This window comes from Myotis myotis, unplaced genomic scaffold, assembly GCF_014108235.1.
Source record: "Myotis myotis isolate mMyoMyo1 unplaced genomic scaffold, mMyoMyo1.p scaffold_m19_p_11, whole genome shotgun sequence".
NCBI classification, from domain to species: Eukaryota; Metazoa; Chordata; class Mammalia; order Chiroptera; family Vespertilionidae; genus Myotis; species Myotis myotis.
The window spans coordinates 60,170,636-60,198,358 of NW_023416315.1; the positions used below are offsets into that span (position 1 = coordinate 60,170,636).

Below are 27,723 nucleotides of genomic sequence, written 5' to 3' on the forward strand. Positions count from 1 at the left end.
AGGTGGGGGAGGTGAGAGAGCCGGAAGGATTGTACCTAATAGTGAATCCCACTTTGAACTGGGAAAGGCAGCCTTTCCCAATGCCTTTCATAGCAAAGAGCCAAGACCACAGAGGACCTTCCGGCCCTCACTGTATCGTGCCATTTAAAAAAATAAATAAATAAAGGGAAAAAAAGATGTCCTGAAAAGCTGTGCTAATTCCTTATGTGTGTATCTCACTTACGCGAGAGTTTCCAAGTGCATGAATAGATAGCATCTCCTTTGAATGCCAAGATCTCGAAGGGGTAAATGGGTCAGGTGAGAGGAGAGAGAGTACCCCAAATTACAGAACTGCTAGATGGCAGAGACAGGACAAGGACCCAGCTCGTCTAAGTTCCAGCTCCTACTCATCCCACCCCATCCACCCCACTCTTCAACCTTGGGAGAAGGTTCCAAGGGGCTTGGATTTTTTAAAATGACGATTAACAATAACTAAAGGGAAATCAGGTCCCGCCGTGTCCCTAGTGTGGCCCTGCCTGTTCTTACTTACCGTGACTTTGTAACTGCCCCTGCAGCACCCCTTTCACCGGGTTATTAAGTGGAAGAAGGGAAGGGAAGGAAAAGGCAGTTGGCCATATGGCCCCACTAATGACAGGAGACTTGGCTGGGGCCCCTCACCTGCGTATTGTTGAGCCAGCTATTTGCCTCATTTCTTCGCTGTCATTGGGCTCTGTTATTACTCTTCAGGCACCACATGGCATTCATTTCTCTGAATGAAAATAAATGACACCACACACTAGGCAGGAGATAAAGAAGAATAAATATATTTTATTTGCCACCTCTAAAAAAAAGTCTTTGACTTCTCATCCATCCATCAGAAAAGGACTCACCAGCTATATTCACCCATACACACACATGCATGCATGTACACACATAGGCTCAAGGAGGGCGGGGATCAAGCTGTATTAAAAATACATGCTAGAAATGGAAGCAGAGCTGTTTGCTCACTTACCCCCTCCCTTTCAGCATTTTTATGGCATACTCTGAAAGCCAAGTGGCACACAGACATTTGAAAGGTCCGCCCCCCACCGCCTCCTCCCCGCTTTTATTGAACCATAGCCCTTAAGTAACCCATTAGGGTTTTTCATGGTGTGATCTGGGCTGTCACCTCTGGGAAAGGCCTGTGACGGTCCCATGAGCAGTATTAGAAAAGATACCTCAAAGCAGGATCAGCATAACAGCCGTATAGGAGCCTGAGTATGGTCACCTTAAGCTCTGTATCCTGGGCACCAAGCTTGTCTCCACCCCAGTGTCAGTCCTGCCTAGTGAGACATTTGGTCCTGGGCTCCCTCATCCCCGGCGTAAGTCCCAGAAACAGCCCCATTGAGTTATTTTGTTATGTTGTTTCTCTGGACTTCCGAAACTAACCTGATATTGTGTGCTTTATCTAGAGCCTGGGATCCAGGGTTTCTGAGAAAGAGGAACCAGATCAATGTATTAACACAACCTAATAAGATAACTCCTTGCTGCTCTCTGGGCCATGCAGTGCTCAGCAGAGAAGCAGAGGCTAAAAGGGCTCCACTCTGTCTCCTGGAAACCCTTTAACCAGACAGCGGATGTCTGCTTCCCTCCACCCACCTCTTGCGAGCCAGGCTTCAGCGAGGCCCTATCTAGGTGGGCCCTGCCTGACCTGTGTGTGCGGCCCACCTCACTCTTGTAACGCCAGACAGCTCACAGCTCGTTTTAATGTCTCCCCAGTTTACAAACTCTGATTTCTGTGAAAACATAACCACTACAGGACGGTGTAGGAATTTATGCTGTTGTCAATCATTTCCACCTAAAGGAAGATTCTGAGATGTTTTGATGGGAGGGACAGTAGTGGGCAGGAAGTTGCTGGGTGTGGGGAAAAGGAAATTGGAAGCAGAGAGAGGAGAGGTCGAAGGTCAGACACCAGTGGCTCCTTTGGAGGGTCATCCTTCACTGCTGCCCATCCCAGGAGGTACTTAGGGGACACAAGTGATGGTGCCTCTCCCCTGGGACTATGGTGGTGGTGGGGGGTAAAGGGGTGCATAAAGTTGGGTACATAAGAGTGGGAATCAATACCTTAGGCTTCTCCTGGTGGGAGGGGCGCAACCCTAGAAGGATCCTGGCAGAGGGTTCCCAGGCTGTGCTGCCCAGCCCCATCCTGACTTCTTTCTTTGGACTTTTGAAAGTGCCCTGATGTTGACATTGTGTGTTTGCTGTGGTGTAGAATCCAGGGTTTCCACGAAGAGAGGAGCCAGATCAGCCTCTAAATATAAACAAGACTAGATAAGTTAGGTTCATCTACCAGGCAAGCTTGAGCCCTTGGGTACCTTGGGGCGGGGTGGGGGTTGCCAACAGAGGCGGGTAGGGTCTTGGTGGGGCGATGGAGCCCGGCTCTGATCAGGAATAGGTACGTACACCTGTGTCAGCTCTGAATACTCCGGGGTCCCTGGGACTGTCGGAGCCACCAACCTGTGTGTGCCTCATTGCGAGTGCGCGCCCTAGGTCCGTGTCACCACGTGTGCACCCCTTTATGTCCCACATCGCCCTTGGCAGGGTCGCTCGGTGCGGGCTAAGAGGACCAGACCGGTGTCCGCCAAAGTCCGTGCCCAGGAGCGCAGGCCAGGCGGGCGGCGGCAGGCGCAGAGTGTAGGGAGTCGCCCCCTGCCCCCTCTGCCGGCCGCTCGCGGTCCGTCTAGATGTCAGCCGCGAGCTCCCAGCCAGCCAGAGCGAGCCAGAGAGGGAGCGGCGGGCTGCGGGGAGGGGAGAAGGCGAGGCGAGGGAGGGAGGCAGGGAGGCAGGGAGGCAGGGAGGGCGGGAGGGAGGAGAGGAGGACCCAGAGAGCGCCTGGCAGCTGGAGTTTTTGCAGCGCTTGGCCGGGCTTCAATGCACAGCAGCGGCGAGCCGCGGCGGCAGCAAGCAGCTCGGGAGCTCCGGCAGCGGCCGAGCCAGCGGCGGCCCCGCTCCCTGCCCCCTGCAAACTTTGCGAGCAGCCCGCCCGGGGGGCCGGGGGCGCGCCCGGGAGGCCCGGCTCGGCCCGGGGCCGCGCTCTCCGCCGCCGCAGCGTCAGCCGCCCCTGCCGCCACCGCCGCAGCCCCGCGCCTCCCCGGGGAGCAGTCGGCGGCTCCCGCGGCCCCCCAGTCCCGGCCCCTCGCCACTGCCCAGCCAATCCACCGGCAGGGGCGGGGGCAGCAGCGGCGCGGCCGGCCGCGGGCTGCCGGGGGGCGGCCGCCGCTGCCCAGGGAGGCGCGCAGAGGCTCCGAGAGCGCTCCCCGGCGGGTCCCCAGCGCACTCGCCGCGCCCGGGCAGCGGCCCGACCCGGCGAGCATGGGCGGCGCGGAGTGACGCCGCCGTGCCCGCTTGGCATCAAGGACATTCAGCCTGCGGGGGTGGGGACGAAGGGGGACAGCCCCGTGTCGCCACCGCAGCCCCCCAGAGCCACTACTGCTGCTCAGGCTCCGGGGTTGGGTGGAGGAAAGGGGTGCTTGAAATCGATCCACATTTTCCGACCTTTTTGTTGGACATTCCGCCCACCTTGGACGCTGAAAGAGGAGCTGTCAAGCCTTGCAGACTCTGATTTCGCCCTCCGTTTTCCTCGTCTCCTCCCGGGTTCCCCGCGCCTCGGTGGAGTATTTGCCTTCGGGCTGGGGCTGGAGGAGCAGCCACACGCGCGCACACGCACACGTTCAGAGGAGGGCGAGAGGCAGCGGCACCGGCTCCATCTGCAGTGTCAATGCGGCGCTCCTGCTGAAGGAGGCAAAGCGACGCTTCCAGGTAAGGAGCCGGCGGGCGGGCGGCGGGACAGCGCGGGCGGAGATGCCGGGCTCGGTCCCGGAGTCCTCGGCTGCTCCGGAGCCAGTCCCCTGCACGCACGCACACACACGAATACACACAGGCACACACCGCGCACAGGCACCTGCCCGCCTCGCACCTGGACCCCCGCGGAGGTGCCGCGCAGCCAGGGCAGGTATTTCCCGTGTGTGTTCTCTGACGCTCCCGGACCCAGACTTCTGTTACCCGGACTCTCAGGGTGGATTCTGTGTATGACTGCCTCTCCCTCCCACCGGGCAGGGAGATGTCAGTCCCCAGCCCCTTGCATCCCTAGCTGGTTTTAAAAACGAAGTGATGGGAGATCTTGGGGATCCTCTCAGTGTGATTTCTGCTCCGTGGCCTTTGGACACCTCGGGATCTTAATGGTATATGGGCCGCCAGGTATTCAGACAGATTTGGAGAGCGAGGTGCCCCAGCGCGCGGGGAGGAGGCCACAGAGGCGGATGGGGCTGCAGTTCTGTAGGGCGGTGCATGTGGAACAGACTGCGTTTCCCCGGTAAGAGGCAGCACAATCGCTTTTCTGAAGCGTGGCACTGCTTCCCCGGGAAGGCATGCGCCGGGGTTTCGGGCTTAAGCGCCGCTTGGTGTGTCTGTGTTGCTTACCAAGGGAGGGTGTTGGCTCACATCCTCCATAGAAGGCATGACCTACTCATGCCTTCGGTCCTGGGCAGCAGCAAGGCGACAGCGCGTAAGGACACAGGACTTGGGTCTCCCCTTCACCTGCCTCCCTTGCTCTGCAGCGTGCTGGAAAGATCACCCGCCTCTCTGGCTAACACCTGCCACATGCCTTCGAGGTGTGTGTCTGAGGGAAAGATCTAGGAGTGAGGCTCCAGGAGGGCGCAGTGCAGGAAGGAAGGGAGGAGGGTGCCCCCTCTCATGACGACCTCAGCAGTGCCCACCCCATAAGGAGGCAAGGCGTTCTTGGGTCTGCCAGTGTCCTCCCTGACTCACTCTCCAGGAGCCTGTGGTTCCAGGTTCTAGCTCCCGGAAGCTTTTCCTCACCTTTTCTCCCTGGCTGGAGTTTCATAGGCTGCTCATTTTCAAACTTTTTCGGGAGGAGGTAGGCGGTGGTTGGGCTCCAAAAGGGCTTTTCCACAGGTTCCATCTCGGGGGGGGGGGGGGGGGGGTCAAAGAGCAATTCATTCAGGGCTTAGTTGTTGAAAGAAGAAGGTGAGATCCAAATAAAATATGATTTTGGAATGGAACATAAATAGAGCAAGGTCCCGCGTTTTCTATAGCTTTCTCTTGTTGGGGTACCTTGTTGGTCAACCTGGAAAGAATTGGAATAAGCTTGCACCCACTCTACAAGATCCTATGTTCAGAGTGTCCTACAAGCCCACCCGCGGAAAAAATACTGCGTTGGGACTCTTCCAGAACGTGAGAGGAAAGAACCAACACTCTTTCAACAAGAGGAACTCGGTGCTGGCCACTGGCTTTGGTTGATTCTGTAAACCCCAAAGACGGGTGCTGAAATTAAGGGCTCTCTCCACACCGCTACTTCTGCGATTTTCAAACTCTTTCAAGCCCCTGGAAAGGTCTCTGGCCGGGCTGGGGAGGAGAAGAGCAGACGCCCCGGGAGGGAGATTGTATTCCAGCTGTGTGCTGTGTGAGCTGCCCTTTGATTGATTGAAAAGGGTAGATGGAATAAAGCGAGGCTGTCACAATGGGGAGAACCCAGTAGGGGGAAGAAACAGTATTTTCCTTTTAAGAATGGTGGGTGTGTGTGTATGCACACGCGTTCTCTAAGAACCTAGCTCTATGCGGTCCAACCATAGGTGGCAATGGGACCCACCCCTGTCTCCCGGGATGTGGGAGAACTGGAGCAGTTTCACACGCATGTCCCTTGAGAGCGTGGTTGGGAGGTCCCACGTATGTGTAGAGCAGCACATGGTTTTCAACAGAAATAGCTCCAGCAACGGGGGTGGCTCCCAGGTAAACATTCCCCCATGGGACCTTGAAGGGGCAAAAAGATGGGGTACAGAGCTTCCTGAAATGTCTGTGCCTCTTCCACATGTCTGCTCCCTCTCTACCCTCTTTCCTTTCTCAGATAGTTGCAGCCTCAGGATACATCATTTTAATGCAAAGCCAGCAGTCATTATGCTGCTTATAAGCTAACGGTTTTTAAACATGGTTCAAAAATCCCCACACTTGCTGCACTTGGTGCTAGGTACCGGTTTGGTTTCTAGGACAAAGCAGGCATTAGTTAACATCTGTGTAAAGCTGCGTGTACAGCATCCAATTTTCCCCAGACTCTCCGGCCAGCCCTGGAGCATGTCACATTGTCACTCTCCCTCTCTGCCGCGCCTCTGTGGCCTTCCTTTCACGTTCTCCGGGGTCTTCTCACTCTGGGAGGAGTTGCACTAGAAACCCCCCAGTGGCGAATGCTTCCTTTCTGCAGAGCTTTGCTGCTGGTGGGCTGGGCTCTAGGCGGCTCTGCTGTGAGCACGAGGCATGGGTTGCCCACAAACTGTTCCTTCTTGCTCACTCTGGTGCTCGCTCCGGCCAGTCTCTGTCCTCCCAGGACTTCATCCTGGATGCCCACCGGCGCTCTGCAAACATTTCCGGAGGAACCTGAGGCCGCCAACTTGTTTCCTTTCTCCTTCTCGGCATCTCTCCATCCCTGTTGCGTCCTGCAGACAGGGAAATCTGCGAGGCAGAGTCTGCCTACACTTGGCCCCCTGATCCTGTTAATCACAAGGAGGGCTGCTGGGAATTCCGTGGGGCTTTCTAGGGAGGCAGCCATCCCCAAGTGGGGAGGGAGCTAAGGGGGCGGGGTGATTAACTGCTCTTAGCTCCTAGCTCTCACCAGGCTTCCATGCAAAGAAATTGCAGCCAATCTCTCTCCTCCTAGCCAGCTAGGAGGCATTTCTTAGCAGCTTCTCCCCATCCTCACCCAGAGAAGGCACTACATGATCGTGCCACCTTGGAGACCTGTTGGAGTAGCTTTCTGATGGGCGGTGGAGGGCGGCAGCCATACAGGAAACCTCCCATGATTCCGGCTGTGATTCATCTGTGCAACAGATGTCATTAATTTTCAGGCTCGCTTCTCCTCTTCGTATTTGTGTCCAGTGCTAACCAAGGTGAAACTGGTTCAGACCCTGGGGCTCCTGTCCCTACCTTGGCACCCCCCTTCCTCCTTCTCCACACCCCCTTCCTGCCTCCCCCACCCCCCACTCGCTAATCCACCTCTTGGCTTTGTGCGCACATCCGCCAGCCCATTCACCCTCAAATTTGTGGCACTCCAAGAAATCAATATGACATGAATTTAACGACAGCTGGATGATTAAGTGTTATTTATATTTAAGAGCGGCATTTTAAAGGGACGTTGTGCTAATAAATCAAAGGCTGTTTGGGGGATGCACATAATTAGGGTAATTGCCCTATAGGCTCTATTGAGCAACGCTAGGTCCATGCCCAGCCCTGGGGACAGCACCTCACCCCCGCTGCTTCCTACCCGGAACTCCGACCAGATCGCCTCCCTTCCTGGGGGCTTACTCACTCTTCCTCCTCCCTCCTCTCTGCCCAGGCTGCAGCCTGCCAGTCCCGGCAGGAAGGTGGAGTCAGCTGGGAGACTGAAGGGGGCTCTGCAGCTAAGTGGTAAGAGATGGATCAGGAAAGCAAAGGCAGGCAGGGGGTCCTAATTCCCCGAGCAGAGCCTGGAGGCAGAGGGAGGAGGCGGCTTCCCGCTTGGTGAGGGGCAGCTTGGAAGAAGAGCTTCCTGAGTCCCTGGAGGAGCCGCTGACCCCTGGCCTATGATCCTGTGGCATCAGGCTCCCCAGGGAAGGGGCTTTGTGGACATTACGATTTGTCCTTGTGAAAGGAACAGGATGGAAAAGAATAATAATGATGATGGTGGTGGCTAATATTTGTGGAGCGCTTACTCCGATGTAAGTGCTTTGCACAGGTTGGCCCTTGCTTCCTCATAACAACCCAGAGGAGTAGTTACTCTTCCTCCCCCACTTCCCCCACGAGGAGACGGAGATGTGGGAAGGTCAGAACTTGTCTGAGATCCCTCAGCTGCTGGTGATGGAGCCAACTCCAACCTTAAGCAAACAAACGGACCCCGTCCTCATCCCTGTGCTGCGTGCCTCCCTAGCACATCTGTGTGGGGCATGTTGTTCCCCCGGGGGACGTTTAGGGGAGTGTGCCCGGGGAAGCTGAGAATGCCCCGCTTTTCCTCTGGACGACCCCTGTGACCCGAGGTGAATCTATGTCCTCTTTAAACCTCGGTTTCCCAATTCATCAAAGGGGGCTGAGTCTTGTACTCATGGACTCAGCCTTTCTGGCCTCAACATTTTAGGGGAGAGCCACAGGTGAGCTTCTAGAGGTCAGGTGTTCTTCTTCCTCCAGAAGAAAAACTTTTCTATTTCAGACCTTAATTATTTGGCTTCTCCTCTACATGAAAGTGAGTGAAGGTTCTGCCAAACTTGAGGTTGACATTTCATCACCGGCCCTTGGGGACAACAGAAGTGGCTGACACTGTTGGGTGTGGAGTCCCGCTCAGATGTACCCCAACAGGTGTGTGCGAGACCTTAGGTATCCCCGGGTTGCGGGTGAGACTTGGCTGTCTTCCTACCTCTCCTCGAAGGATTCGCAACAGCAAATTGGATTTTGGAATGTTGTCCCTCCCACACAAAGCAGATCACTAGCTAAGAGGATAGCGTCGCCACAGTCGATGGGCTGACGGCAGACTAGCTGAGTCAATTCCTGAGGTCTCACGGGCAAAGAACCTTCCTTAGGAAGAGGCAGCCCAGGAAGAGGTCGCTGGAACTGCAGGGCAGGAAAGCCAGAGCTACTCAAAGCTTCCTGGTCTCCGCTCAAGGCCTGTTTCACACCTGGCATGCTCCTCGCACTGGCCTTGTAGGTGCCCAGCTGGACTTCCCGCGTGGGACTGTGGAGCATAGGACTAGAGGGCGAACAACCCACTCCTTGGCTTTGGCCCCGAGGTCAAGAGGGGGGGAAGTATACAAAGCGGGGCTGGCCGATTGTTTCTCCGCTGGAGGAGGGAGTAGCCTGGGAGGGGAGGGCATGTCAGGGCAGCAGCCATCGGCTTGTGTAATTGAACCAGGCTGCATGGAATGTCAGCTCACCTTGCAGAGATGGTTTTTAACAGGGGAACATACTGGAGTCATCTAGGAATCAGAGAAAATACATACCTGCCTGGACCTCATTTTTTCCCTCTCCTTGCAGACCTGCTTCCTGAAGGTGAACCTAAAATAGAGCCGAATTTCCCAAAGTGAATTCTGTGGGAGTGAGTAGATGTTACACACACACACAGTGTCCATGGCCAAATAAGTTTACCTTGAGTGTAAAGCAAAGCCAAAGAGGTTCCTTATTGCAGGACTTCTCAGAGCCTTTAAACACACTAACATGGATTGTGAAACCGCAAAAGGTGGATGGATATCTGTGTAGTGACCCTGGGAATCTACTGAAAAATGCTGGACTAAGACAAGTACTTTCATTTGTCTGCTCTTGGTTGTGAATAAAGAGGGGTGGATTCTACAATTTAAAAATTCAGGGGAGCCCTAGCCGGTTTGGCTCGGTGGATAGAGTGTCGTCCTGCAGACTGAAAGGTCCCAAGTTCGATTCTGGTCAAGGGCATGTACTTTGGTTGCGGGCACATCCACAGTGGTGGGTGTGCAGGAGGCAGCTGATCGATGTTTCTCTCTCATCGATGTTTCTGGCTCTCTAACTCTCTCCCTTCCTCTCTGTAAAAAGATCAATAAATATATTTTGAAAAAAATAAAAATTCAGGGGAAAAAAAACAAAAAAAAAGAAGATAATTTCAGGGGAACTTTCACATTGCACACACAAAGAACTGGGCTCTGGTGATTATGTAGATACTAGGCTTCAAGTGAATTTTTAAAAAAATATATTTTATTGATTTTTAGAGAGAAAAAGGGAGAGGGATAGAGAGTTAGAAACATCGATGAGAGAGAAACATTAATTAGCTGCCTCCTGCACACTCCCTACTGGGTATGTGCCCGCAACCAAGGTATATGCCCTGGACCGGAATCGAACCTGAGACCCTTGAGTCCGCAGGCTGACACTCTATCCACTGAACCAAACCGTAGGGCTCAAGTGGAATTTTTGTTCATGGGCAGAAAGTCCAAGTCTATGCTCAGTATTTGCCCCTTGACCTTCCAAGGCAGCAGAGAGGCTCTCAGGCAGGAGTGAGGTCCAGTCAGGTGCATGTTTCTCAAGTTCCTAGGCAATTCTCGTCTCCGCTATGCTCCTCTGGGTCAAAAGCACTGGTGTTGTGAACAAATAGATGCAGATAATTCCAACTCTCACTTACCAGCTAAGAAATCTTGGGAACAAAAATCACCTTATGTTTCAGGATTACCACTAATAAAATGAGAGGGGTTAGTCCAGACCACTGATTTAAACTTTTTAAAACGATGTAGGCAGGTAGCATTCTTCATTCAAATGAAAATTCATATGGGATTTGAATGCACAGAACAGATGCAAGAAGGACTGTTTGGTCAAAGCTACAGGGGAGCTTGGGGCCTTGCACCCTTGGACTGTGGGCCCCTCTCCCCAGTCTTGGCCTGGGTTCCCTAGAAAAAGCAGAGCCTGAGGCAAAAACTGAAGTGGTAACACTTGGTTGAGGGTGGAATCCCAGGGCAGCAAGAGTGAAGGGAAAAGGGAGGAAAGGTAAGGAAGGAAGAGAAACAAAGAATGTACTCCCAGGTGAGCCACATCTTCCTGAGGAACCGCGGCCGAGGCTCGGTAGCTCAGCCTGGAGGACAGGCGTGGCCAGCATCTGAGGCTGGATCCTTCCTGTGCACTGCAGCGCCTTGGGTACCACTCACCCCATGAAGTGGGGCTTCTCCTCACTTTGGGGTTGTTCTGCTATGTCAAACTAGAGCCTCTGTGATTAGGCCCATGGGCTGGGGCATCCCTCCACCGCGGGCCTGATGGTGCGACACCTGCAGGATCCATTCTTCGCCCCAAAGGAAGAAAGGCTTCATGAACTTTAGGACCGGAGGAACAGTTTGAGGCATCCCTGGGGCCACTATGGCAGGAAGTGGGGCAAGAGCTGACGTCCAGAATTGGGGACGGGGTGAATGTCAGGTGGGGCCAGGAAGATCTGAGTGGGTACACAAATTAGGGGTCTGGGATAGAGAGCTTCATACATAGTTATTTTAAATATACATACATAGTTATTATAAATTACATATATATATATATATATATATATATATATATATATATATATATATATACACACTAGAGGCCCGGTGCACAAAAATTTGTGCACTGGGGGGCGGTGGTGGTGGTCCCTCAGCCCGGCCTGTGCCCTCTCGCAGTCTGGGACCCCTTGGGAGATAATGACCTGCTGGCTTAGGCCTGCTCCCGGGTGGCAGAGGGCAGGCTCAATCCCTAGGTGCAGCCCCTGGTCGGGCTCAGAGCAGGGCCGATTGGGGAGTTGGGGCGCCACCCCCTGTCATGCACAGAGCAGGGCGATCGGGAGGTTTGATGCCACCCTCAGTCATGCTCAGGGTAGGGCCGATTGGGGGGTTGGGGCACCGTCCCCTGTCACACTCAAGGCAGGGTCGATGGGGAGGTTGCGGCGCCACCCCCTGTCATGCACAGAGCAGGGCCAATCAGGGGGTTGGGGCGCTTCCCCCTGTCACACACAGAGCAGGGCCCATCAGGGGGTTGGGGCGCCACCCTCTATCACCCACAGAGCAGAGCCGATCAGGGGGTTGGGATGCCGCCACTCTCACACTCAGGGCAGGGCCGATGGGGAGGTTATGGCTCTACCCCATCACACACAGAGCAGGGCCCGTGGGGGTGGAGGGGGGGGGTTGGGGCGCCGCACCCTGTCACACACAGAGCCGCAGGGCGATCAGGGGGTTTGGGCGCTGCCCCTTGTCACGCTGATCCCGGTGCTGGGAGGCCTCTCGGCTCCGCTGATCCTGGTCCTGGGAGGCATATTACCCTTTTACTATATAGGGTAGAGGCCTGGTGCATGGGTGGGTGCCGGCTGGTTTGCCCTGAAGGGTGTCCTGGATCAGGGTGGGGGTCCCCACTGGGGTGCCTGGCCAGCCTGGGTGAGGGGCTGATGACTATTTGCAGCTGGTCACACACCCTTCAGGGTGGGGGTCCCCACTGGGGTGCCTGGCCAGTCTGGGTGAGGGGCTGAGGGCTGTTTTCAGGCTGGGGGTGACTGAAGCTCCCAACTGCTCCTTTTTTTCTTTTTTTCTTTTTTTATTCTGGGCCAGCTTTAGCTTTGAGGCTTGGCTCCAGCTCTTAGGCCTCCGCTGCTGAAAGTAGGTTTCTAGCCTTTGCTTACAATGTTGCGATCCGGCTGGCTGAAGCCAGGCAGTTTTCTGGGGTTTTGTTTAGCTTCTATGTTTGTTACATAGTTGCTTGCAGCTTAGAGGCCTGCAGGGGCAGGCAGGGAATGTTGGAGTCCTCAGTCACTGAAGCAAGCAAGCCTCATGTTAGTTTCAAGCTGCCTGGCTGCCGGCTGCCATCTTGGTTGACAGTTAATTTGCATATTGCCCTGATTAGCCAATGGGAAAGGTAGCAGTCGTACGCCAATTACCATGTTTCTCTTTTATTAGATAGGAGATATATATATATATATATATATTTCAGAGAGGAAGGGAGAGGGAGAGAGAGAGAAACATCAATGATGAGAGAAAATCATTGACCGGCTGCCTCCTACACATGCCCTACTGGGGATCGAGCCCGAAACCTGGGCATGTGCCCTGATAGGGAATCGAACTATGACCTCCTGGTTCATAGGTCGATGCACAACCACTGAGCAACACTGGCCGGGCCATACATGTTTTTCAGAGCAGAGTCAGATAACAAAGCAGGGCTAGCTGTACCAATAAGGCAGTCAACCCCCCAAATTTCTGACTCTGGCCACACTAGCAGCCACACCAACAGTTACCCAGCTGAGACCCCGAACAGAAACCACATTCAGAATGGGTTCCAGTCAGCTTTCAAGAGGCTTTCCTTTCCTAGCTTTTAGGGATGATTAACCAGAGGTGTGCCTTCCACAGGGTGCTGTGCGAATGTCGCAGACACTTCTGCTGGCGATGGCTGAGGGGGCAGGTGCAAGTGACTTCTGCCTCTCACCTTGTTTTAAAACATAAGCATTGAAATATGAAGCTGCAGGGGACATTTCTGCATAAAATATTTTCCATAAGTAATTTCCTCCTCCTCCTCCTTTTTCTTCTTTTTTACAACTCTTATGCTCTGAAGCCCCTCTAGGGTCAAGGGGGCAAAGGACAGATGGCGGCACTGTGCCTGTGACCACCTCCCCGCTCTGTTCGCCATTAGATACTGACTCTGTCTTCCTCTCCTAAATGCACTTGCCTAAATGTTAGCTGACTGATACAAGCAACTTTCTGACTCCCAGACATGTGTCTGCGTTCGCATGTCTGCCTGAGATTTTTGGCTCCCGAGGGTCAGGACCAGCCCCTGCTCGAAGCAGTCTCTGGTGTAATCAGGAACTTAATTCATGCTTTTAAATAATGGTAAGAAAGCTGCAGCTCGCAATAGCAATGATGACAGTAGCATGGAAATGATTTCTTTCTCTCTGTAGAGGAGAGGGAATCCTTCTTACTTCTCTCATATACTCGGTGCCTAACCTAGGGCCTAGCATACTGGAAGCAATCAGTAAGTATTTGCTGAGTAAATAGAATGAATGAGTGGAGTAGGAAAAGGTGGAGACAAATGGCCTGTACAGGACAACACAGGGGAATGGGGACGTGTGAACCAGCTGCTGTGGTGGGTGCCTGCTGTCCAGCAGGGGCAGGGCTGGAACCGGCTGAGCCTGTCAATCACCCTAGAGTGTCCTGGGTGCTAGTGGTTGGGGGGCTGGTGGAGTGCAATGATCTATTCACATTGATTCACATGGAATTGATTTGTTGCTTTTCACCTAAGACTCGCTCTAGGTTTAGGTGCCAGTAGATTGGGAGGGACAACCAAACTGCGTTTCCCAGAGCATTCTGAAGCCCACTCTCTCCCAGGAAAAAGCATTTCCCTCGCCAAGTAAGTCTTACAAACACCTTATGCTTCTCCTCTTGGTGATTCAAGATGCACATGAAAGGCTTAGGAGTCCTGCTATAGACAAACCTGTTTATTTGTAGCCAACCATTTTTCAGCTTATTTGGCGATGGGATCCCTTTATGTGGGTGTATTTAAACCTGGAACTGGTGTTCAACAAAAAGCATTTTGGGAGATGCTAGCCTACAGCTCAGAGCTTTCAGGTTTGAGTTTAGTTTGGAGGAGAGAAAACAGAACGGGTCTACTGTACTGTTAAGACGGGGATCTGAGTGGCCCAGTTTCTGGAGGGACAGGCTTCCTCTTTTCCTAGACATTTGCTTTTGAGGATCTCAGAAATGGCTGTGAATTGTGATGAGACTTTAGCGACTCTGGTACCTTCTAAAGCAGCGGTTCTCAACCTATGGGTCGCGACCCCTTTGGGGGGTCGAACGACCCTTTCAAAGGGGTTGCCTAAGACCATCGGAAAACACATATATAATTACATATTGTTTTTGTGATTAATCACTATGCTTTAATTATGTTCAATTTGTAACAATGAAAATACATCCTGCATATCAGATATTTACATTACAATTCATAACAGTAGCAAAATTACAGTGATGAAGTAGCAACGAAAATAATTTTATGGTTGGGGGTCACCACAACATGAGGAACTGTATTAAAGGGTCGTGGCATTAGGAAGGTTGAGAACCACTATTCTAAAGGGATCATTTTAAGGAGTGTGATGGGAGCTTTGACAGGTTCCTGGAAATGTTTCCCAAAAGTAGCACTTTGTGGTTGCACATAATAGATCAAGGTGGATGTTTGCAAAATACGTGAGTAATGACATTCACCATCTCAATATATATTTCCAGCTACACTTGTGGAATAAGAGGCTTCAATATAACTGGCAAAGATAAATGTTTTGAATGAACAAAGCCGGTTGAGTAATTAAGACACAGCTCCGTAAAATGTGGATGGTTGAAACAAATTTTCTCTCGGGAAAGAAACTTTGCTACCCTAGAGAGGCTGAAGGTTTCTAATTAGACTGTAAATCCATGGTTACCCACCATTGGGTAGTGACCCGGAGAGCAAAGTTAGGCATTTCCCATGGAAGGCATTTCACCAACCCGTATTCATCTTACATAGGTAATGATGTGAGTGCGTGAGAGTTTGGATGGAGGTGGGGTATCACCCCAGGGGTATTTGGGTTTGGGTCACCTGGGACGTTGGCTGATAACCCACATACCCAATTACAGGGCCGTGGCCATGCTTTGCCCAAGCACTGTGTTCCTGTCCAAAGTGAATAACAGTTGCTAACACACACTTCCTAACAAAATTCCCCTGGTGCCCATTCATAAAGCATTGCACTGGTGATTCTATCAGCATTAAACTGTTTGGTGACTGAGTTTAGAATTATAGGAATCGTAGAAATGAATTAGCAGTAAATCAAGTCCCAGCTGAGTTCTAACCCAACTGCAGTGAGTTTTAAATTAAAAATATCTTGCTATGATGAAGCGGTGGTAAGCCAAGCACTGGAGCTCCGTCACTCTTGACTTTGGAGAAGGGCAGCAGTCACCCTTTGAAAGGAAAACCCTGACAACGGCTTGTATTGATTCCCAGTCATGCTGGGAAATTGCCACTTCATTTCTTCTTCGTAAACTGTTGGCTTTCATTTTTTTAAGAAAAAGGAATCCTATTTGCAGGGACACAGCAGAGCTCCGGGAACAGGGCAGGTGGGAGAGGGCTCAGGCCCAGGGGGCACTATTCATCCCTTTCTCTTTGGTTCCTCTCAGGAGGAGCTATGAAGAAGAGGCATTTGGGTCTGCGGGGGTCGTGCGGCTTATTTTCCTGCTCGGACCATATTTGATTCTTCTTTCTGGGAGATCTGTACAGAAAAACAACAAAGGGAACACTGCAAGGAGGCTGCAGGGCTGTCGTGTTGCAGTGACAATGGTGGTGTAATAGGAAATCACTTATGTAAGTTACGGTGCCCGCTGAATGGAGCTTGTCGGAAGTGTGGCCACAGCTTCTCAAGGCCTGTTTTTTTCCTCTTGCAAAATAATCCCGAGGTTTTCCTTTGCAGAGCAATTGAAGAAGTATGATGTGCTGGCCAGGGATAGGGAGACCCAGCTGCTAATCCTAGGCGGGTCTGCGGAATGTCTTCCAGCCTGTTCCCTCTCAGGGCTAGGCCTCGATTTTTCTTTCTTTAAAGCCAAAATAAGCCCTTGCTGTCCAGACCTGAAGCCCAGGAGGGAGATGGCTGTGGCATGCATGCTAAAGGGCCAGCTGAGCCTCAGAAGGAAAATTCCATCTATACAAGGTCAGAGAAATTCAAGAAAGAGAGGATGAAGGCTACGCTTAGGCCTCTGACCATTATGCCTCTACTGCTCCTGCTGGTGTGGCAAGGAGCGCTCAGTGATGAAAGCAGCTGGCACAGGTCAGAAAGGAGACTGCACAGGGGGCAGCAGGGGATTGTGGGAGAGGATGGTTAGTGCAGGGTTTAGGCCTGGGTAGGATGGGGAGTCTGAATTCTGGTAGTAGTGGTAGGTTAAGGGGGGGCTGTTGATGAAGAAAAGGGAGTGTTATTTCCCTTGATGCCTATCTTTCACTTTGATCTATACATATATAGGTACATATTATAGTTTGAGAGGTAGATGCTATGTTACAAAATCTTTAACCAACTAATCAATTGATCAATCAATTAGTAAATTTAGTCAATACTTATTAAGTGCCTACTATGTGCTATGCACTATGCAACTGTTTGGTTGTAGTGAGATGAAAGACCTAGCTCCTGCTATTAGGGAGATGCAGCTTGGTGTGGCCACAGCACAGATGTGAATAGATCATTTAAACATGCAGTAGTTCAAGGCCAGGTTGCAGTAGTTCAAGGCAGAGGTAGGAGGTGGGGCTAGATGCAAATACAGGTAGTAGCTGGGCAAGGACCAGAATAAGTGTCTAGTGAAGGGCTTTATATGGCAGGTGTCAGGGATCTCCAAATAAGAGAATCAACAAGATGAGATTTGCATCACAGAAAAATCACTATGGGGGCCACATGGAGAAAGAATCAGAGTGAAGCCATTTTAGTAGTACAGGAAACATGGGAGAAAGCTGATTAAAGGTGATGGCAAAGGAGAGAAAGGGACTGATTTGAGAGGAACCTTGAGTTAGAGCTGACAGATGGTAAATAGGGCAGTGAAGGTGGAAGGGGTAAGGGGTACTGCCCAAGCTGGACACCTGGTGGAAGGTGACACCATTCACTTAGAGATTTCTAGACCAAGACTCAGTTGAGGTGGAGTGGTGGGAGAATATGGTCTTTCCTGGACATGTTGAATTGAGGTGCATATGGGATTTTCTGGAAGAGGCAACCAGGAGGCCAGCAGGTATTTGGCTCTTGTGTTCCTGGCAGCTTCATCTCAATGCTACTATGCTATTTACTTCAGATCCCATTTGTAGACTTGGGAGCTCATTTTGGGATCTGGCAGAAGCTTAGCAAAGTAGTGAGAAGACCCACATATAGATTTTTACATTTTTCATGTGGCTCATATTGTGAATTAAACATGCTGTCTTGAACATTTTGCTTGAGATTGTTCTGAAAATATCCAGGCATTCACCTTGCCTTAGGACATCCTCGCTATTTTCCAATGGAAGGTTAAACTGTACACAGACGATTATGGAGCAAGATTAAGGAATAAAGGCAGATTTAGAATTCAGTATGGAGAATGACCAGACCTTTGTTCTGGGTATTAGCTCGTTCCCTTTCTTGGCGCGTGTACCCCATTTTCAATGAGCACACACTCAAAGTAGCATGGTCTGTGGAAAAGAGCTCCAACTCCATGAGATGAATGAAAATTTGACCTTGCCCTTCAGATATAATGTCTTGATTGTCTGGGTGTAGGAACCAGTTTGTACAATCAAGGCCTCCATGTAGGATCTCGCCAGTAGATAAGCTTCGCTTGGTCCGAAGAACATTGGCGAAACATTTGTATTATTTGAATGCCATTAGGTGAGGGTGCCTCTCCAGGTCCCTGTTGTCCTACCTCTGCTTCACACATATGGTGAAGGCATTTGCATTAAAATACCAGCAGCCTAGTACCTAGTAGGCACTCAAACAGTGCCTAATCGATCTTCCTAATATGTGGGAACAAATAGATGGGTTAGCCCAGGGGTGGGCAAACTTTTTGACTCGAGGGCCACAATGGGTTCTTAAACTGGACCGGGAGGGCCGGAACAAAAGCATGGATGGAGTGTTTGTGTGAACTAATATAAATTCAAAGTAAACATCATTACATAAAAGGGTACAGTCTTTTTTTTTTTTTAGTTTTATTCATTTCAAACGGGCCGGATTCGGCCCGCGGGCCCACGGCTGGGTTAGCCTATTAGTGTCAAGTGCTTTGCATGCTGCAGGGAAGCTCTGTAACTTATTAGCCCCTATTCATGGCGGGAGATGTAGAAGTGTCTGATAGCAAAACCTGTAGGCGCTCTGAGCTCTATTAGTGTGTTCATAGGTGGAATCTCTAGCAAACAGGCCATTTAGTTTGAGCAGCGTATGGAGAGAGAAATGCCCAACTCCTTCAAGTTTACCCAGACCCTGTCAACCCCCAGGCTGTGTCGGGGGTGTGGGTCCTCAGACAGTGCGAGGTGTCTGACGGGCCTGGGCACATTTTAGACCAGCCCTCTAGGATGAGGGAACTCTGGGAATTCAGCCCCAAAGAGGGTCTTTAGCTGCGAAATTGCAGTGCAATTTCAAGGGAAACAATGGACCTACTCTGTTCTCTGGATTGCTTCTGGGTATCTCAGAGCTGCTAATAAAAGTGGCCTGTACTGTGCGGGCTCTCTTGTGGAGAGGGACCAGGGGCAGGGAAGGTATTTTTGAGCTCTAACCTTTGGAGAGCACCACAGAGATGACAGGGCTTCTGTTCTTCCCTCCTCATGCCTGTGTACCCAGCCCTTGTTCATTTTATCAACTGCACTCAGGGCCCAATATATTTACGCAGCTACTCTTGTGGTCTCAGGGAACTCAGCAGTTTTTCCCACTTTATCTGGTAGCAACTTGTTTCCTTAGTAGTGGGCAAAGGGCAGGGCTGGGGTCCTAAGAGAGGAAGTAACGTAATCGCAATGAACTGTGGTCAGAACCAAAATAGAGTAGTCCCCGCTGCCCTGGGCGGTGCTTGGGCATCATGGCTCTCTCCGCTAGGGGTGGAGAGCTGAATGCTCTCAAAAGCTGCCTCCGAGTCTGGGACAAAGGTAGGGAATCCCCGTTGCCTCTGCTTTTCTATCACCTTGCCTGTTATGTGTCCTTGTAGAGGCTTCCCACTGACCGGCAGGTTATCAGATGTCCTCAAAGGAGATTCTGGTTTTATACTCAGATGAGAAGATCCAAGGAAGGAGCAAATGCTAGAGGTGCTGACCGTGTGCCCGGGGTCAGATTGGACAGAAAATCTTGGCTGTTGATGGCCCCCGAGCTGGGTGGTAGGAGAGAGCAAGCTTTGCTAAACCCAGGCCTGATTTCATGAAGAAGGTGCTACCGCCCATTCGGTTCTCCTTCATTCCTTCTTCCAGGACCAGATTCTAGCAAGACCAAATGCTTCTTGACAAATACTTGAAAGTAAACGAACTACATATGTTTAAAGGCTGTGTTTATATTTATGGCTGTCATTATTGAGTGAAATGGTATTTTCTTGGCATCTGGGATTTGAGATGTAATAGTTCTCTTGCTTTCATTTGGTTAGAAAGGTTCTGACCGACACAGGTTAGAACAGTCCCTGTTTGGAGTGTTCAGAGAGCTCCAGGAAAGAGCTTGAGGAATAGCACATGGCCAACTAGAGAAAAGTAACTTCTGAAAATGTCAAATCACACTTCCCCAGCACACACTGTTTGAAAAGAATGGCATTTTTTTATTCCATAATTTATATTTTCAAATTTTAAAAATCTTTAGGCCTAGAGAAATTTTTACCAGCTAACAAATTTTGCAAGTAGCCTTGTCCACATCCAGATGTTAGCCAGGCCCGGGTATTTTTGTGTCAAGACAGTAGTATACTTAGAGACTCTCTGCAAAGTCAGGCTGCCAAGAATGTATTTGTAACCTACAATTTATTGACTTGCATTTTTAGCATTTACATCTCATATTCCCACTGGCAAGCTTCTTGAAAGCAGGCAACTGTCTTATACACAGTTGGAATTCCCTTAGGATCCACTATTAGGATGGCTTGATATTCTTTTCTCTCTCCTCACCTTAAATTTGGTTTTCTGAGATTAAAAAGAGGAGTGCTAGAATGGTCTGACAATAGAAGGCATCATACATCCAGAATCTCCTGAAAATCCAATGGAAGAGGGAAGCAGCCTCATCGCAAAGTCTGCATGCAGGGATGGATGTGCGCTGGTGATTAGTCTTCTCTTTAGTCATCATTGCTCAGCGATGGGTTGTGACTAGAGCATCTACTGAGTCTCCGTCTTGAGCACAGACTTACCATATTGTCTGTGAGGCACGGAGGGACTGCTGTTGCTTCCTTTCCAAAATGAAAATGCTATTAAACTTGGCTGACTTCCTGTTGTCTTTGGCCAGAAGGTTCTAAGGTTTCACAAAGGTGAAAAAAATAAAAATGAGATTGAAGGACATAAAGAGATTTTTATTTAAAGGCACAAACGGTTGCCCCAGGGTAGTTGATTGACTGCTTTATCCCCCCCCCCCCCCCCCGCATCTATCTTCCTTGAAGAAAATCTTAAATTTGAGGTTTTTATCAACTCTCCTTCCACTTCTTCTCTCTGAGCCACGCATCTGGGCTGTGCTTGCTAGTGGGTGTCTGCAGGGATGGGACAACCCAGTTTTGGTAGCACACGATGGAGACCTCTTTCTCTTTTAATTACTTTCCACATTGATTGACAGCTCATTGCCTGTCATGCATATCTGACATTGGGACAGATCTGTGCAGAAGGTCAGAATCTGCAGGAAGTGGGGGAGCAAAGCCCAGTGTCAGAATTCATCTTATATCAGGGTTGTTGGTCACAGGCTCCCCTAAGCTCTAGGGGCAGCCTCACCCCACTGCTGGTTCATAACCGTTGGGTCTCTAAACTCCTCCCACCCTCAGCTGGTGTATATTTTACATGAACTTTTGCCATCTGGTACTTTATCCATTAATATTTTTTGAAACTTATGTTTATCACATCAATTTCATTTTGGGGTCCAGTTTGGACCCTGTTCCAGCCTGCTCAGATAGTTTTGAACTACGTGTCATTATCATCAATAGGGAAAGCCTTACAGTAATACCACCTGATTTCTCTCATAGTTTCTCATTGGACCTTCCTAAATTCTAGAATTTGTCATCTGCAAATTTGATAAGTGTGACTTTCAGTCTTCATTCAAATTACTGGTAAAAATGTAAAGCTGCATAGCAGTAAGGACAGAACCCTTTGGCATGGTATTTCCTGGAGAGCTTCCCTTGTAGATTTGACAAATAACCATTGATTAAGCTTCTTTGGGCCCAGAAGCAATGAAACATTGAGGACCCAGTATAGACTTTGGAGGCAGACAGACCTGGCATTGCAACCTGGCCATTCCCAATGATCAGATTAGTTTCCAATGATTACACGTAGGTGAGAGTTTCCTCCTCCACAGTCTTCCGAACAAAGCAAGTGTCATATTTGATTCCACATACCTACCAATCTTTATTAGGGAGCAGACACAAAAGCAGTCACACAATCTGTTCTTGAAGCTCAGTGCAGGCCTGGGTTTCTATCCCTACTAGTGCTAGAGAAAGGCTTTGCAGATTTGTTGAGATAGCAAGGCCACTCAACCCTGAGGGTGTACACGTGGGACAGGAGCAGGCAGAGCCCCAGGCCAGCCTTCTCTGGCCCCAGGGTATAGTACAAATATTATCATTTTCTGTGTATGCTGGGAAGTGAGAAAGTTTGGGAAGCACTGCCTTAGTGACTGTCTTAGTCAGTTCAGATGGGTGGCTTAAACAACAAACATTTATTTCTCATAGCTCTGGAGACCAGAAGTTTGAGGTCAGGGTGCCAGCATGGTTGGGTTATTGTTGAAGGCTCTTTTCCTGGTTTACAGATGACGATCTTCTTGTTCTATCCTCTCATGGGAGAGAAAAGGGGGGCAAAGTGGGGAGAGAGAGACATAGATAGATCACAGATAGATAAGTAGATCAAGTCTCTCTTTCTTATAATCACAATAATCCCATTCAGGAGGGCTCCACCCTCATGATCTAATTGCCTTCCAAAGGCCACACCTAATACTATCATATTGGGGGTTAGAATTTTAACACATGCATTTATTATAAAAACCCAGTGGCCCTAATGTTGTAATGACCAAAGACTGGTGCAGGTGGGTGGGGATTAATGGGAGCCAAGAACGGAACCACAGGGGGCTCTGGACTTGCCAGATTCTTTTGCCCATAGGCAGAGGTGCGTGGACAGTATTTCTAACCAATCATCTGTATCTGTCTTTGACATAGCTTAATGTCGCATTGGAAAACCTTTCCTAATATCTCTTATACTCTTTAATAAAACCAGGAGTGCCAATTGAGATAGTGTAGTTGAAATACCCAGGGTGAACTCTGATGCAGATCTTTTAAAAGCTAACTCACCAACCCTGGAGTATGCGGTTTTTCATGACAGCACTTCAGATGTTGACTGATCATTCTTGTGTGTAGATTAAAAGTAACTTACATACATTAAGCCATACTGTTGAAGCAGAAGTATTTTAAAGTCAATTATAGACACCATCAAACCCTGGCTCCTAGGCTGTGTGACACTGGGCACGTTACCTGTCTTCTCTGGTGTTCAGGCTCCTTATTATTAGAAAGGTAAAATAATACATGACAGGACTCTTGTGACAATTAAGTGACATAATACACACAGCTTGGCACGCAGTACATGCTCACTAAGTGGAGGCGTTGTATTGTTGAACGTTATGGCTACTCTTCAGATACCTAACGCATGTGAGTTATGCTTCCTGCCACTCTGTGTTGGATTAAAGCACTTCAGTTTTCTTGCTTTACAAATAGTCACATCTGTTTGTAACATGGGGCTTCAGCGGGCCTGCCTCCTGGAGGTTCTACAGGCAAATGGGAAGAGAAGAAGAGCAGGTGGCTGGTCTCTTGGATCAATCTTGATCCTCCCTCTAAGTAAGACTTCTTTTTAAAAAAAATTAAGATTGGATGTAGAGATTCCTTCATTTTTGGAAGATCCAGAATTTGCCTGGAGTTTAGATTTAACAAACATGTTTATAGATTCAGTCTGTGCTCAGTTCAGCCATTCATTTTGCCAGTGCACACATGTAAACATACATTGTTTTCATAGGACCTCCATTGATAACTTAGATAATGTGTTTTTCTTGCCAGGCGGTGGCGATGGTCGCAGGTTTTCTCAGGTTTACCACCCAGGACTCTAGATTTGGTTTACTGGAAACAAGTAGGAGACTCTTGGCTTTAAAGCAAGGCAGTGACTACCCATTAGTGAGTAATTATTGCCCGGAGCCTACATGATAATTACGTCAAGCATTGCAGGAGGGGGCATCTGCTAATGTTTGCCTGTGTCAAAGTCATAAAGCTAGAGTGGTCCATCCATGGTCAGAGGGGTGGGTCCAGTGCACATGGCATTGACATACCTGGATTCTCACCTGCATCCAACAGGGGATATCATGAAAACAGCCAGACCAGCTGTCCTCAGTTCCAGGCCCTGGTTTCCTGGGGAGATCGCCTTAAACTAGATAGGCAGGGCCTGTGTGGTTTTCACTGTGTGTGTGTCCAGTGATCCAATCAGAATCCTTTGCCCTGAGGCACCCTGGTGGTCAGAGCATGCCCAACTTCTCCAGTCAGGATGCCGATTGGCACTAGGGGACTTTTCTAGCACCTCTCAAACCACACAGGGAGGTTCCTGACCATCAGATCTGTGTGTTTCGGATTGGGTCTGCGGACAGTTTCCTCCGACCCCTCCTGCATTTCATTTCGTGGACCTGTCAGGAAGCTCTGCCCCGAGCTGATGGCCCTAACCCTTTGGCTTTTCTGACGGGTCTGGACAGGTCTGGGGGAACATGGAGATCCTTGCAGTGATGTTATGAGCCTCCTGGGGCAAAACACCATTAGTAGTAATGTGGAAAATAGCTCAAGGGCGGCAGAGAGTGCTTCCCCCATGTCCCCACACTTCCTTTAATCTGTCTCCTCAGTCATTCCAGGAAACGGGCTGACCCCAGGGCCAGCTGTCACAGGCCTCAGCTGGGCTGGCAGAAACAGACCTCAGACTGCAGACTCTGCTTCCAGATCATCGGTCTGTGGATGTGGGGGCCAGAGATAGGTGTTCAGAGCAGCAGGTTTTCTGCTCACGTGGTACACCCAGAGGATTGGCTTCTCCAGGAACCAGAATTAAGAAGAACCTCATTTTCATGGCATGGTGCCCCACAGCACCCCAGAAACCCAATCCCCAAATTCCATTCAGGGCTAACAAACTAATTCCCTGACTCCCGGCAGGGCAGGACCATCCTAAGGGGGTTTGTTGTGGGCAGTGCTGGAGCCAAGGCAAGATTTCTTCCTTTTTAGTCTCTTTCGTCTCAACACAACTTTTACTTCAGCTAGTATCACTTAGGTGATGGAGAAGAGGTTCAGGCACCTAATTGATTTTGTACCGAAGGGTGTTACTCCTGATATTAATCTCCAAGGAAATGGAAACCCAGGTTTCTTTGGTTCAGAGTTTTGGGGCTCAGAGGGGTGTCTCCAGAGAGAGGAAATGCAATTGGCATGTCCATGCTGACCTGAGCTCCAGCGGGTAGGGGATGCAGGGGTAGGTGAAGAGTGGGAGTTTGCAGGTAATCAGATCACTGCTTCAGCTGGAAACCTCAGACCTTTTCACTTTCCGGAGCCTCCTCCTATGAAGTGCTGCAGGAAATGGGGCTGATGAGGAGCAGGGCCTGCCCCATGCCCATCCCCAGGCTGTCTGGCGCTCCAGCCCCTTGGCCTCCCCGCGCCTGTCTCCTGCAGCAGAGGTACTTCCAGCGACTCTGTGGACCAGGATTTCTGAAGGGGAGGAAGACTAACGAAGAGCCTCCAACAAATCACCCCATCATGGCTTCTTGTTTAGAGCAAGGTTTGCTGAGGACTCAACCAACCCTTCTTGCTTGCTGTAAGTAAAGGTCTGGGAGTCAGACCTCCAGCACGGAGGTTCTGGGTACCTTTGCCAGCCTTGATCTGGATGTGATCTCTGAACGGCTCTTCCAGCCCCAATTAAGGTCCTTCCTGCTAGTCACATTAGCTCTCACCAGGAGCTTTCCTGTCTAGGGGCGGGAGGCGGGGCAAGCACTTAGCCTCAGTGCGCTGTCAGCTCTGGCTGCATCTCAGTTGCATGCGGGGCATTGATTTTCCATGTCCCTCCTTAGAACCTGCTAATAGGATTCTTTCCCTCTCCTTCCCTCCACTCCCTTCAACCTGGCCCGAATCCTGGTCAGACCTTGATTACATGTCTCATTGATTCCATTCAGCTATTTATTAATGCACTAATTAGTATGTTCATGTAAAGGAGAGTGACACCGCTTTTTAAACATAAATGTACAGAGGTGCAGGTTAATGGAAATTTCTGTTTATTTAACATTGATGTCTGGTGTGAAGAGGATTAGTTTTGGATATTAAAGGGACACAAGGGTTTTTCTTGGCCTCAAACCACTTTCACTGACAGTCACCCTTTGAAAGGTGACACCTGGAATCACATTGCATTTTCCTTCATGATATTTGGGCAGGGAAACTAGAGGGTGACCGAGAGGATGTGGGACAGGCTGCACAGTCTTCTGCAGACAGCTCTGATTGTGAATGAGGATGGCTGGCGTCATGACAAAAACAAGCGAGGCACACTCACTGCTCTGTCTTTAGGGTGATCTGGAATTTTGATATTGAAGGTCTATGAATGGATTAACAGTGTTAATTTATCATAGCCTTATTCTGTTTGTTCTGGAGTTGCTCACAAGTGCTATTTTAACCAGGTAGGTGAATTTTTCAATAAACCACCCCTGAAATGACAGTGGGTTTACACATCGAAGTCCAATAATGGTTAGTATGTGGGTGGAGTTTGCTCTGTGCCATCATTCAGGAGCCCAGGTTCCTTCCATCTTGTGGCTTCACCATCCCTTGGGCTCCTTGGTTCTCCTCTGGGATGACTTCTGGATCTGGTTAGGAGAAGAGGAAAGAATAAATGTGTGAAGGAAGTTACAGAGCTGGCTTGAGGACCTGCATGCACCCACAAGTACTGTCTCCAAGCCCAGCAGTACTGGGATTGGACACTGAGAGCCTCTCTTTACATGTGGAGCCAAGTGTAGCTGCAGCCCAGCCCAGGACAAGGCAGGGCTGAGTGGGCCTGCAGGACGCTGCCAGTGGAGGAGAGAGTGTGGGTAATGCTACATACCTTAGATCAAGGTAGACTTTTCCTGACAGGTATTTTCTAAACTGGGTGGAAAACAAAAAGGAGTTGTAAATTATAAAATGAAAAAAATATTAAAGCAAGTAGAAGAAAAGTTCGTAAGATCCTCAAGGGAGTAGATTTGTGTTTTGGAAGTTTCTGGGGTAACATTTTCCCTTTGGTTGGCCAGGTGTTGGGCTGCTTGGATAGGGACTAAAGATGTCTTTGTGCTACCGGGAGAAAAGCAGAGTGATGCACATGGAATACTTCTGGCTGCTGGGGAACCATGTTATTATGGGATGGGTTGGTTTAGAAAGAGAGGAATTTTGAGAAGATTTAGCATTATGCATTTTTCATGCCCCAGTGTTACAAGAGTGAGTCTTAGCCAAAGGCACCATTATTATGGGGTATACACCCTCCATTTCCCTTTTTTCCCCAATGACCTTGTGCTTCTTTCCCACACCCCCAAAGTTCATGGCAGCTCAATGTGTAGTTCCAGCATCTTTCATCTCACTCCCACGTCATACCTGGCTGCCCAGTGATATCCTCCCTTAGTAAGAGGGGTTTAGTATTGGACCATTGTCGAGGATTAAGGTCACTTAGGAAGGTGGCACTAAGTGTTCGGGGAGTCACCTGGGCTTCTGTGAAGAAGGCTGCAAAAAGGCACACAGCAGTCTGGCAGCATCTGCTAAAACAGAGACAATTCCCGCTCCTGAGAATGTAGCTCGTGGAAATGACAGCACGAATATGTAAGGTTGTAAGTACAAAGATGTTCAAATGGCATCAATCTTTGTGCCAAAAAAAGAGGGATGGATTAAAGTAATTGTCCATTGATAGGGGAATGGCTAAACCAAATACACCATGGAATATTATATGCAACCATTCCAAAATTAAATCACCGCTAAACCAGGTGACTTGGAGGGTTTCCGTGAGGCATTGTTGAGGGAGAGAGTGTGTGTAACATGATGACTCTATGTGTGTTTGAGTCTGAGTGTGGAGAAACACATGGAAGAATACTCAGGTGTCAACATGCTACTGGAGAAGGGAGGTGGGAGAGGTGAGCATCGGAGGAAGAGGAAAGCCAAAATAAAATATGACTTCGGACTTCTTTTGTGCTGTAGGATCTGGGTAGTGGTGAAAGGGATTGGGCAGAGAAGTAACCTAATTTTATTTAGAAAGATCACAGTCTTAGGGGTATGGTGGATGGTGTGGAGGAAGATGGAGTGAATTGGTTAGGAGCTATTATTGTAGTCCAGAGAAGAGATGACAAGAGCAATGGGAGTCAATGGGAGTGAAGGGAGGAAGGGTCCAGAAGTAGGTCAGAGGTTAATTGCCTCCTGCAGCTCCAGAAATGCTGTCTGACTCCCCACTGTTGCACTCCCCCTAAATCCAAAGCGAGGTAAGGTCATAATTCTGAATAAAACTCTTCTGATGGGCTAAGGTCAATGAAGGGAACTGGAGAGTAGCACACAATGGGTGGCTGGACTC

General features: G+C 49.8%; 1 protein-coding gene across 2 annotated transcripts in view; it reads left to right on the plus strand.

Annotated features, from left to right (window-relative positions):
* The first annotated feature begins 3,316 nt into the window (after positions 1-3,316).
* PLXNA4 (plexin A4) overlaps positions 3,317-27,723 on the plus strand; it is a 411,874-nt gene continuing 387,467 nt past the window's right edge. Inside the window, exon 1 of one of the 2 annotated variants that reach the window (XM_036328657.1) lies at positions 3,317-3,777. The gene's annotated coding sequence lies outside the window, so the exon portion shown is untranslated. Of the gene's footprint in view, positions 3,778-18,276; positions 19,093-27,723 lie in introns of those variants that run through there. The other variant, XM_036328658.1, reaches the window with a different exon arrangement.